We start from the raw sequence: 13,799 nt of genomic DNA, 5'->3' as shown, positions 1-13,799 counted from the left end.
AGGCGAGGCTGATGAAGGCTGCCCAGGCGAGGATGATGAAGGCTGCCCAGGCGAGGCTGATGAAGGCTGCCCAGGCGAGGCTGATGAAGGCTGCCCAGGCGAGGATGATGAAGGCTGCCCAGGCAAGGCTGATGAAGGCTGCCCAGGCGAGGCTGATGAAGGCTGCACAGGCGAGGATGATGAAGGCTGCCCAGGCGAGGCTGATGAAGGCTGCCCAGGCGAGGATGATGAAGGCTGCACAGGCGAGGATGATGAAGGCTGCACAGGCGAGGATGATGAAGGCTGCACAGGCGAGGATGATGAAGGCTGCACAGGCGAGGATGATGAAGGCTGCACAGGCGAGGATGATGAAGGTGACGTGGGAGGTGTTGATGTTGATGAGGACAGGGCAGGAGGGCATGAGGTTGATGAGGCCATTATAGAGGTGGACACAGCACAGGGTGCTGATGAAGAGGGTGCACCAGATATGGATGCGACTGAGGATGACTGTAACAGTCTTGATTGAAACCGCTTCTGCAGATATATAAAGAGATATTTAGCTTAAACAAGAATAAAATGACATTAAAAATATTGAAAACTGTGGCACCCATATAAAACAAAACAAACACACTGTAGGGGTAAACAAAAAATAAAGAAACGTGTTTTGCACACTTCAAAGCAAAGATCATTAATAAAATAAAAAACAACAAAATTGTGACAATAGTCAAATTAATAGTTACACTGGTTCAGACATTAAAACTCTGAACCAATAACTACTTAAATGATTAGTTCACTTCAGAATTAAAATTTCCTGATAATTTACTCGCCATCATCACACCATCTAAGATGTTCATGTCTTTCTTTCTTCAGTGTAAAAGAAATGAAGGTTTTTGAGGAACACACTCCAGGTGTTTCTCCATATAGTGACTTCAATGGGGTCCAACGGGGGGGCTTGTTTGTGTGATAGACATTTTGAACAATCTTTAATGACTCGTGACTACTGAGTTGTCTCAGAGAGTGATTCTTTAATTTTGTGTTGACTGCGCACACACAACATCCTATAGGTTCTGTACTGGAAACAGAAATGATTAGTTAAATCACTCGAGTCTTTGGGTCCTTCGTTCTTCCCATCAGTCCCATTGAGGCTATGCTGTCAGTACTGGAAAGATAAATGATTAGTTCACCTCTCAAGTCCTCGAAGACTCAAAATATGAACTAATCAATTCTGCATCCAGTATTGACTGCATAGCTCAATGGGGCTGCCACGTGATGAACGAATGACTTGAACCCGAAGTCGATAGACTCGAAACGTGTACGTATCCGGTACTACAGACTGCATAGCTCAATGGGGCTGCCACGTGATGAACGAATGACTTGAACCCGAAGTCGATAGACTCGAAACGTGTACGTATCCGGTACTACAGACTGCAAAGTTAAGTTTATGAGGATGTCACAGGATGAACGAACGGCTTAGATCGGGAGGTGAGGTAACTAACAGACTGCATAGCCTGAAGACCCAAATAAATTAATGAATCATTTCCGTCTCTCATAATTTGGCCTTTTCCTTGCATCGCACTTTTTTTCTTATTCTAAATGCGATCAACATTTGATGTGTTTGGGGAATTTGGCTACCATTTTAAATACATTCTACTGAAATGAACAAAAGGTTTTCGAAAAAAGATTTGTTAATTTTGATGAACGAGATTCAAAGATCCAAGTCAGTAAAATGATCCGAACGTGCCACAACTATTACACACGTGTGCTGGATGAAGTGGATATGCACCTGTAGTCAACTGGTTGCCTGTGTTGTTCATTATTTTGGGGGCGGAGCAATGAAGGGAGGTGTGTGTTTGTTTGGCTGTCGATTTTAAATATCAACAGTGTTTATCAGAAATCACTGACTGCACTTTTAACTAGCTGGCAGTAAACATCAGTAGATCGCTGCTGCATGTATGAGATGGTTACCGTTTTATTCCTTGATGTTCTTGCTTTGCCTGACAGCTTATGTGGACCCTTGCTGTTCACCTTGTCCAATTCAGGAAAGGGAAGAGAAGCTGCACAATGGGGCTAAGAAAGCAGGAAATATTTGTGAAGGACAGAAAAACTTGTTTATGTTCATTTCTCTAGCTGTCCTACACTTTAACTATCATTTCTTTCACACACATCTCTAAGCTGAAATAGTCAATAATATAATGATACAGATGTTTTAAAGTGGACCTACCGATTTCTGCGGGCCCAAACTGCTGGCTGGCTTTTTATCAGTGGATTCTGCTGATGCTTGATTTAAAGGCTTCAGAAATATGAGACCACAATCACATGGTAACTAATCAGAATGACAGTAAAAGATTATCATGAATTACTGATCAATCTCTTTAGCATTTTCTTGATAGTACCTTGACTCGCCATGGCCAATCTGAGTCTCCATAATTGTAAGTGATTTCTTCTCCTGGTAGAATGTCTCGTACAGCAAAGAGACACAGGTGAGGTTTTCTGCTCACTTCAACGGTTCTCATTTTGCAAGTAGGATTTCTGGTCTGATCGTTTACAAGTCTTCCCAAGGACAACCCGTCTTCTTTAGATGCATCCATGCTATAAAGACATCCAATTATCACTCAATACTTGTAATCTTAGTATACATGATAGAAATGTACAGTTATTTTCTATAAGTGGTTCTGAACCCCAGTCCTGGGAACCCACCGCTCTGCATATGCTGTATGTCTCGTGTTTTAATCCAGCTGATTCAGATGAGGAGTTTATCATCAGAACACGGCTCTATGAACTCAACTGAGTGTGTCTGGTGAAGGAGACATACAGAATCTGCAGAGAGGGTCTGAAAACCACTGATATATATGATAGTGTACTGCAACATCCTCTCAGCTCTCAGATAAAGCCATCTCAAATTAAAGGGATACTTCACCTCTGCGAAGATGAATATGTATTTAAAATGGGTCATTTATGTAGAAGAAATGTGAAATTATTTTTGAATTTGGAGCTTTCTACTGTAGACTGAGAAAAGCCAGAAAATGTATTTTTGGCTTATGTGGATGAAAGACAACAACTCCCAGAATGCACTTGCTTCGCTGCCCTAGGAGGCCACGCCTACCGGTAACAGAGCGCAGTAGTTAAACAACAAGTATAGGCTACTAGTGAGTTCGAAAATGTGTTTTGAGATCGCCCAAAATGTTCGGGATTCGGCTTTTGCGTTCTACAGTCACCATTCATTATGTTTACTGTGGCGAGCAGGACGAGTGAGAGCCGCGGGAGAACGACGCGAGTCATGTTTACTGTGGCGAGCAGGACGAGTGAGGGCCGCGGGAGAACGACACGAGTCATGTTTACTGTGGCGAGCAGGACGAGTGAGGGCCGCGGGAGAACGCGCGAGTCATGTTTACTGTGGCGAGCAGGACGAGTGAGGGCCGCGGGAGAACGGCACGAGTCATGTTTACTGTGGCGAGCAGGACGAGTGAGGGCCGCGGGAGAACGGCACGAGTCATGTTTACTGTGGCGAGCAGGACGAGTGAGGGCCGCGGGAGAACGGCACGAGTCATGTTTACTGTGGCGATCAGGACGAGTGAGGGCCGCGGGAGAACGGCACGAGTCATGTTTACTGTGGCGAGCAGGACGAGTGAGGGCCGCGGGAGAACGGCACGAGTCATGTTTACTGTGGCGATCAGGACGAGTGAGGGCCGCGGGAGAACGGCGCGAGTCATGTTTACTGTGGCAAGCAGGACGAGTGAGGGCCGCGGGAGAACGGCGCGAGTCATGTTTACTGTGGCGAGCAGGACGAGTGAGAGCCGCGGGAGAACGACGCGAGTCATGTTTACTGTGGCGAGCAGGACGAGTGAGGGCCGCGGGAGAACGGCGCGAGTCATGTTTACTGTGGCGAGCAGGACGAGTGAGGGCCGCGGGAGAACGACGCGAGTCATGTTTACTGTGGCGAGCAGGACGAGTGAGGGCCGCGGGAGAACGACACGAGTCATGTTTACTGTGGCGAGCAGGACGAGTGAGGGCCGCGGGAGAACGCGCGAGTCATGTTTACTGTGGCGAGCAGGACGAGTGAGGGCCGCGGGAGAACGGCACGAGTCATGTTTACTGTGGCGAGCAGGACGAGTGAGGGCCGCGGGAGAACGACGCGAGTCATGTTTACTGTGGCGAGCAGGACGAGTGAGGGCCGCGGGAGAACGACACGAGTCATGTTTACTGTGGCGAGCAGGACGAGTGAGGGCCGCGGGAGAACGCGCGAGTCATGTTTACTGTGGCGAGCAGGACGAGTGAGGGCCGCGGGAGAACGGCACGAGTCATGTTTACTGTGGCGAGCAGGACGAGTGAGGGCCGCGGGAGAACGCACGAGTCATGTTTACTGTGGCGAGCAGGACGAGTGAGGGCCGCGGGAGAACGGCACGAGTCATGTTTACTGTGGCGAGCAGGACGAGTGAGGGCCGCGGGAGAACGGCACGAGTCATGTTTACTGTGGCGAGCAGGACGAGTGAGGGCCGCGGGAGAACGGCGCGAGTCATGTTTACTGTGGCGAGCAGGACGAGTGAGGGCCGCGGGAGAACGGCACGAGTCATGTTTACTGTGGCGAGCAGGACGAGTGAGGGCCGCGGGAGAACGGCACGAGTCATGTTTACTGTGGCGATCAGGACGAGTGAGGGCCGCGGGAGAACGGCACGAGTCATGTTTACTGTGGCGAGCAGGACGAGTGAGGGCCGCGGGAGAACGCGCGAGTCATGTTTACTGTGGCGAGCAGGACGAGTGAGGGCCGCGGGAGAACGGCACGAGTCATGTTTACTGTGGCGATCAGGACGAGTGAGGGCCGCGGGAGAACGGCGCGAGTCATGTTTACTGTGGCGAGCAGGACGAGTGAGGGCCGCGGGAGAACGACGCGAGTCATGTTTAATGTGGCGAGCAGGACGAGTGAGGGCCGCGGGAGAACGGCGCGAGTCATGTTTACTGTGGCGAGCAGGACAAGTGAGGGCCGCGGGAGAACGGCACGAGTCATGTTTACTGTGGCGAGCAGGACGAGTGAGGGCAGAGGGAGAACGGCTCGAGTCATGTTTACTGTGGCGAGCAGGACGAGTGAGGGCCGCGGGAGAACGACACGAGTCATGTTTACTGTGGCGAGCAGGACGAGTGAGGGCCGCGGGAGAACGACACGAGTCATGTTTACTGTGGCGAGCAGGACGAGTGAGGGCAGCGGGAGAACGGTGTGAGTCATGTTTACTGTGGCGAGCAGGACGAGTGAGGGCCGCGGGAGAACGACACGAGTCATGTTTACTGTGGCGAGCAGGACGAGTGAGGGCCGCGGGAGAACGACACGAGTCATGTTTACTGTGGCGAGCAGGACGAGTGAGGGCCGCGGGAGAACGACACGAGTCATGTTTACTGTGGCGAGCAGGACGAGTGAGGGCCGCGGGAGAACGACACGAGTCATGTTTACTGTGGCGAGCAGGACGAGTGAGGGCCGCGGGAGAACGACACGAGTCATGTTTACTGTGGCGAGCAGGACGAGTGAGGGCCGCGGGAGAACGGCGCGAGGCCGGTGGCGTGATTACTGATGAGCGACACCTGTGAGACGAAATTTTCTTAGCAATGTTAAAATGCACATCAACCGATCACTTGTTTAGCTTTCATGTAAACACTACATTCAGATTCACCAATCGGAATGAATTCAGTTAGATTGAAACAAAAGGTGTGCATGTAAACAATGAATGGCGACTGCAGAAAGCAAAAGCTGAATCCCGGACATCGACGGCCGGACATGTCCGGGAAAAAGAGGATGGTAACCCCTACTACTCAGCTTTCGCCACAGAACAAGAACCTGCTAGCTTAGCTTCCAGAAAAAGATGTCTGACACTATGTGTACATTGTGTGAGTGAGATCCCACCCTCTATGGGCGGGTTGAGAACATGCGGGACAGCCCCTACTACTGGCTGTAGTCTTTAGCCTCTGGCCAAAAAATCCTCCGATGACGCAAAATGACGAATTTTGCTTCATCGGAGGATTTTTTCCAGACAAAAAATACATAAATCTCTCGTCTCAGGGGGATATGAGGGTGGAAAGCATGGTAATTCGAAAATACTACAGGTTTTCTACTAATACAAAGCTTAATGCTAAATCCTGAACTATCCCTTTAACCATTTTGTTCTCTTTAGGGAATACAGAGAAAAACTCTGGTGCGGTTTGAATGAAATATGAGCATAACATGGACCAGAGACATATAAACGAACCAAAAACAGGAAGATGTGACCCTAAAAAGGACAAACTGGTCAAGCATAACAGGTTTGACGATAGAAATGCCAATCTGAACACTAAGCAGACCCGGACCAAACGAACCAAGCGAACAGAACTACAGGCATGAACACACCCTGAGTATTTTACAGTTCCAGATATTTTATCATCACTACTACATCAATCCAACAGTTCTTTACTCACCACCAATTTCTGCCATGCCACTGAAAATCAAACAGGAACGTGTTCTCAGCTTCAGTGTAGTGTTCAGTTCGAGCAAGACTCTCCTCTGAACTCAGAAGTTCACCTCTGTATTCAAGAACAAAATCCCCTCTGAAGAAAGCTCCAGTGGTGAAAACTCCACGCCCTGAAGAGGAGAAATTCATTAGCAGCAGTTTCTTTAATGTCAACTATTATTTTGATTATTACTAAAAGTTCTTAACCATATGATGTACATTATATGATGTAAAAGGGAAATTACTGTAGGAAAATAGTCAATAGCCAGGCTAATCTCAAAGTATGCTTTGCTTTTTATACTTTACATTATACTTTTAAAGGGGTCATGACATGAGACCAAATTTGCCTTGATCTTTTGGTATATAAGAGATCTATGTATTATTAAAACTTCCTGCAAGTTTAATAGCTTAAGATGCCCCCCCCCCCCCCATTATAAACGAAGCATTTATTTAATCAAGCTCTAAATACAGCTCGTTGTGGATCCATGGTACGAGGTGACGTCACGGTACGAAGTGACGTACCAGTCGTTTGCATATGACCGCCTCCAGCACAAGACAACTATGCCTCATTTCGCATCATCGCATGCGTTGTCATGCAGCGAGTGGGTCTGTTTACAAGAAGATTGCGATGCCACGCAGACGTGCTGTTCCTGGCTGCGGACAAACAACATGTTTGAATACGCCACCGAACGATCCAGGCGTCAGGGAAAGCAGTTGGATGCAGTTTATTTGCCCCGCCAAACAGGGGTGATTCTAGGATTTTATAAATGGGGGGGCCACAGGGTGGACCAAGGACCAGTCAGGGGGGCCCATGGGAAATCAGCTAGAAAATTCAACTAGAAATAAATACTTGTTTAGAAAATATTAAACACGAATTAAAAAATCTTTGCAATGCCCAGTGCCCTAATATAGATGGTATTAAATGTGGCACTGAACAAGAGCCTGAAAATCATTTTGTATTTAACATGGATTGGACCACACAGTTTTGTTCTTATAAATAAAAAAAACATCACCTAGGCATTAATTAGTCATCTAACATGCATTATTCTCAACACAAACATTGAATGTGTGTGTGAGTGTCGGTGAACGTTCTCTGCATGAAATCGGTCTCTAAAATGATTTCTTAAAGAAATCTTGGATGTCCTGTTGCGGTGTATAAATAAACAAAAACCCATTAAGTATCTAAATTACACAGTTGCATGTAGCTATGGTGTTAGTTAACATTCTCACATTTTAATGTTCACCACGGCACGACTTTTTTGGAAAAAGATTATTGTGCCTTTAGTATTTAAAACAACAGATAGAGTAATCTATTAAAAATCTATAAAAATTATCTATTTTATATTTATGTGGTCGTGCGCTGCCACGGAATCTCTATTCAGTCTGCCGAAATTACGTTAGCTGATCTAACGGTACTGGCTTGATCAGTCACACATGAAAGTAATCAGACTAACATACGGTGCAATATTTACAATGACGTGTCGAGGTATCTCTCTCTCTCTCTCCTACTGTTTTAAAAACGCGGACCTGTGATTTCGCTTTGCGAATCGCAAATCAAGCAGTGATTGACAGCGCTCTGATCCAATGGCGTTGGGCATTGTCAGGTTGACAGTAAATCTAGCCCAATGATGTTGGGGGGGCACCAGGGGGGGGTCAATCATATTCCAGGGGGGCCAGTGCCACCCCGTGCCCCCCTTCTAGACACGCCCCTGCCGCCAAAGCCTTATTTGATCGGTGAGTGATGTAGATGAGTGTGACAGGGCGCATGTTACTGAAAGAACGAGCAGAGCCCCGGCCGCGCGCGCGCCTTCAAACTGTCTTGCTCTCTCTCTCCCTCCCTCGCGCATATGCAGGGATGCAAACACATGTATGGTCCAAAAAGAGAGAGGTAATCGAAGCCCTCGCCCCGCAAATTTTCTTATAGAAAATATCCAGAAACTTACATTGCCACCAACCCCTGCCATCCCCGGCCCACCCCTATAGGCACATATAGTAAAATTAAATTCGAATAAAGTTGACAAAAAAGGTTTTATAAAAAGATAAACCTCATTCTTTTTATAAAAATGATTTAAAGGCTGAAATATACGAGTAAAAAAAGACAAATTACTTGACATGTACATTAACACTAGAACTCCCAAGGCAGTCATTTTGACTGTTTTAAAATTTTGCAATGTAATAACTTTGTTGAAATAAAACCCATGTAACTATAGGACCCTGACTTTTCCTAAATGTGTCTATATTTTATTCTATCATTGTTATTTTATTAAAATTACAAGACACAAAAGACTGAGTTTTGAGTATTTCTACCTTGAATGGTCATAACAGTCATACTGACCGTATGCATTACAGACCGTGTGTCGGTTGCTCCTTTTTCCTGCTCTTGAAGATGCATCACCGTTGACTAGCAACAATTTCTCTTGTTGTTTGTTTAGTCTATTGCAAAGCTGAAATCTAGCTTTAGCTTCGAGCTAAAACCAAATTGAAATATTGAAAAGAGAATATCAGAACAATGTCAGCAAGAAGAATGACTGCCACAGAGGCTTTAGCCATGCTTCAGAGCCTTGATGAGGCTGAGTGGTTGTTGGTTAACTAATACAATTTTACATACATCATAATTAAAATGTAGTGTTCTGATGTTTATTATTACCTATCCTAACATAACAGATCCATTTATTCTTAGATTTGATATAGCTTTTTGAAATGATATGCAAATAATGTATGAGCAGTCAGAATGACTGCTATGGCCATTATAGTAGTTATAGAATTCTGGGAGTCCTAGTGTTAATGCATATTAGCTTATATTTTATTATTAATAGTAAAATAACAGTCTGATTTTCCCGTGGCGTCTGTTGTTGCTATGCAACCATGCACTGCACTCTCCACAATGACAAAGAAGTTTTAGTAGGATTTTGACTGTACCACTTCTGCATGAGATGAGAACACTTTTTGAGAACACTTTTTAAGATGTTCTTGGGTCAAGAAAACGCTCGCTCTGTCTGGATGTGCTTAAATCCACAATAAGGACACTTTCCAGTCACACATGCTCACTTCAATAAGCCACAGAACGCAGGTTAATGTGTTTACATGCTGGGCAAATCTGGAATAAGGGGCAAAAATCTAGCGGTGTCGATTGGTTTATGCTTATGCCGTTTATGATGACCTTAGTCTGCGTTTACATGACCACACGCACTATGGGCTTATTGTGCATAATTGGGCTAAGAATGCGCAAATAAACACTGACTTTGGGTTGATGGAACCAGAAATGCAAAAATGCAACTGTTTTTGTTTTCGGGCTAATGCCTGCAGAACTCTATTCAGAAATCTTGACTGCACAATAAAAATAAATTATATATTAAATTATCAGTTTTGTAGAGTAACGTTATTACTGCTTATTCATAAATACTTGCCTTTATATTTGCTGATGAACTGCTCTTGAAGCTCAGGCTTGTCGGTTTCACAGGTAATGTGATGCTCAGCGTCCTGCAGAGGTTTCTTACGTCTTTTATTTCCCAGCATGGCGACTTACTTTCTTGAAATGACTGGGAAAAAAAAAAATATATATATATATATATATATATATATAATGTGAATGAAATAAACAAGCATATTTAAAAAATCTTGTTGATCTTACTGGAATTGTTCACCCAAAAACATACGTAATTAACATACAATTATGTTAAGTGTTCCAATTGAACCTCATGTTGTTCCAAACACGTGTGTTTTTTCTGTTCAACACTTAAGTATATATTTATATTATATCACAGAGCTCTATTCAATGACAGCACGTGTGACCAGTCTACAACAGGAATTTAGATTAAAAAAAGGCAATGTCAATGATGCCAAAAAACATTGGTTCTTGTGTGTCTTGTGACCACAATTGACATGAATCTACTATATTGATTAGCTACAGCATACAGGATATTTTCAGTCAATAACCAGCTAGATTTATATGGACTATTTCTAATGTGCTTTTTGTCTGCTTTGGACATTGAAACACACAATAAAAATACTATAAAGTGTCTATGTACCATCATTGGGCAAAAAAAGATAAAAAAGATAAATAATAAATCTAGAAAAAAACATTCCACTGAAAAAAAGATTTTTGGGCAAATATTGTATTACATAAAATTAAAAATATATCAAATAATAATGATATAAAAATATATAATTAATATTTTAAATCACAGTTGCAATTTGACAACACTTGAGAAAAACAATGATATAGTAGGCTATCACTGACTCGTTTTTTTTTTAATTTGTAGAATCTAAAGTACTATTATATAAGAAATAACAAAATTATATTTACTGGTCAATGCCTACAAGTAGGCAATATACTTTTTTCCTTATTGCAACAAATTATCAAATGAGAAACAAATAAAATACAATCGAGAAGTAAATAAAACCCTAAGCAAAAAATAATTAAACCACTAAAATAAACATACATCTTACTAACTTTCATATTTCACAATGTATTTAGTTATCATGCATTTTCAGGACAAGACTTCATCTCACCTTTCCTGCGTGGTGGAGGGTGGAGGGCTGTCGTCTGACTGTTTCGCGTCCCATTGTCACGTGTCTGCATTTCCCGGGAAAATACATCCACTGTCGCAGACGTGCGTAAATGACGTAGTTACGTATTTGGATTTCACGTTGCAATTGTGACTATTTATTTGACCGAATAGAAAACTCTCTGATGACAAGAATCTTTTTTTTTTTAATCGCAGTAGTGTTTCTTCTTCTTCTTCAAAAAAAAAAAAACTGTCGTGGATCAAGTCTTTCTAGTGGACAGAGCACATGATCACTTGTAAACGAACTCACCCGACTCGAACTAGGAACCAGTGCGCATGTCCGAACAAGCACAGGTTTAAAAGAGCAAAAAATGCAAAATGAGCAACCTAGATATCTTGAACAGACATCTTATTTTCTACTAATAGCATTTATTAATCAAAATAGTAAACTGATGTATGCAAATACACAGCAGGGCTGATATTCAAGCTGGTATAATATGTCTCTACTTTTGGAGTCTGTGTTGTTGTCAATTTATTCGAGTTAAGATGGGGGATGGGTGTGGATTATTTCGAGGCTCTAAATTAAACTTTAACAAGTACTTTAACAGCATTATCTTCTTTGTATTTCTTTCATAAATTAATGGTATTTTACATTACAGGGCGGAGAAGCTAATAGACCTTGTAAAAGTGCTTTAAAAACGCATAGCCACGACAGTTTGTGATCTTTTGAGCAGCACTTCTGCTTAGCTATCTACCTGTAACTGTCAGTCTGTTAGTTCAGCCAGAGACAAGTTCAACTCTCTGTCACTCCAGTCAGTCTCAGTGCTGTGGGGGAAGGGCGCGCGCGCGATCAGTCTCTCTCAGTGCTGTGGGGGAAGGGCGCGCGCGCGATCAGTCTCAGTGCTGTGGGGGAAGGGCGGCTGATCACAGTGTGAGCAGATCTCAGTCAGACTGACAGTCACAGGCAGAGCTAGGGTTAGGGTTAGGGTTAGTGCAGATCCAATGGCTTTTAAAATCAAATTAAGTACAAAATAATTATGTAAACAAACATTTAAACGTGTCAGCTTGATTCATGATTCTTTTAAACACTTTTTTTCTTTTGTATGACTATATGTAACTGCTCTGCCCCCCCCCCCCCCCCTCTCTCTCTCTCTCTCTCTCTCTCTCTCTCTCTCTCTCTATCTATCTATCTATCGATTTATATATATATATATATATATATATATATATATATATATATATATAGGCTATATATATATATATTGAGAGATAGATAGATAGAGAGAGAGAGAGTGAATGTATGCTGTAACTGCTCTCCTCTATAAACAGTTCTTATCAGTCGCTTTGGTACATTTCTTGAATCATCCTTAAGATTTGCAAACAAGGAAAGTGCATTTCGTACAAACAGCAGAACACAATAGGATTACATGACAGCATTTTGACATTCTTGTTTGTGACACAAGGCACTGATATGTTCATTGATATATATTGTACTAAGGATTTTTAACAAGTTACAGGCTTTTGATGGTTGTCAATATAACTGTATCAGTATTTTGAGAAGTAAACACTGGCTACGATTTTGATGACAATGAAAAGACTGCACATTATCTGTATGACACATAAACACATGTACCCATTATGAGACTGGACTCACAGATACACTGTTGGTCTGTTAAAAAATGACAATGCCATTGCGATGAACAGACTATTCAAACACATACTGTATATGTGTGTGTGTTACATTATGTCTCTATCAAGTATATTTATATAGCGCTTTTCACAATATAGATTGCATCAAAGCAGCTTCACAGTATCAATCAAAACATAATAACAATGTTCGTTTCTTAGTGGAAAAACATCCACGTTTGGTAGAGCTGATCAATGGTATTAATGATTGGTTAATTAATTTGAATATCCCCAACTGAGCAAGCCAAAGGCAACAGTGGCAAGGAACCGAAAAACTCCATCAAGTGACCCGATGGTGTCCTAAAACTCCATCAGGGACCCAATGGAGAAGAAAAAAACCTTGGGAGAACCCAGGCTCAGTGGGGGCCAGTTCTCCTCTGGCGTTTATGAACTAGAGGCCGGATTTACAGTAACTGCAAGGTAAAAATGTATATGAATGTCTCTAAACAGACTTTAAACGTGAACCTGTGATTAACGCTGATGGCGTTCACATGCGCATTAAGAATTGATTCTATAGTTATGTGCGTTTGAATATATGTGCGTAGGTTTGTATTTCCCTAGAAAACCATGCCTGAACAAATTACTTGTCTATAAATTTGATACATAATTTTGTTTTATTTTATCACTTCGGGGTAGGTACGCGAAACTAGATTCACAACGCTTTATCTGTAGAGTTTATTGTTTATTGTTTATTATTTAGATCCCCATTAGCTACTCCATTAAGCAGCAGCTATTCTTCCTGGGGTCTTAACAATTTTTCAACAAAATATTAACATCAAGGCTGTACAACAATGAAGACAAATACAGAAGTGCACACAACATCATTTAAGATATCTAATTAGTGGGAAAGGGATCTCTATCACGTATTTTTACTGTCTCATGTAAAATGCAAGTAGACTCCACTGTAATACAGTAAGTCTACAGCTTATGGTGAACAGTACAGTATAGTGAACACTGTCTGATTACACGCATGTTCTGTCTATAAAGACTTGAATGTTTGAGGACACACACGGTTGTTCTCCCAACATTCAGCTCAGCTTTCAACCCGCCTCGGCCATGAGGTCATGAACATGATCTACAATATTGGCCCCTATTTCTTCAGAAACCTACAATCTCTCTGTTTTACCTCTGTATCCTTCCACCACACATCCTTACTCCT

The sequence above is a fragment of the Rhinichthys klamathensis genome, unplaced genomic scaffold, assembly GCF_029890125.1.
Source record: "Rhinichthys klamathensis goyatoka isolate OS25496 unplaced genomic scaffold, OSU_Roscu_1.1 h1tg001012l_1, whole genome shotgun sequence".
Lineage (NCBI taxonomy): Eukaryota > Metazoa > Chordata > Actinopteri > Cypriniformes > Leuciscidae > Rhinichthys > Rhinichthys klamathensis.
This window is presented reverse-complemented; position numbering follows the sequence as displayed.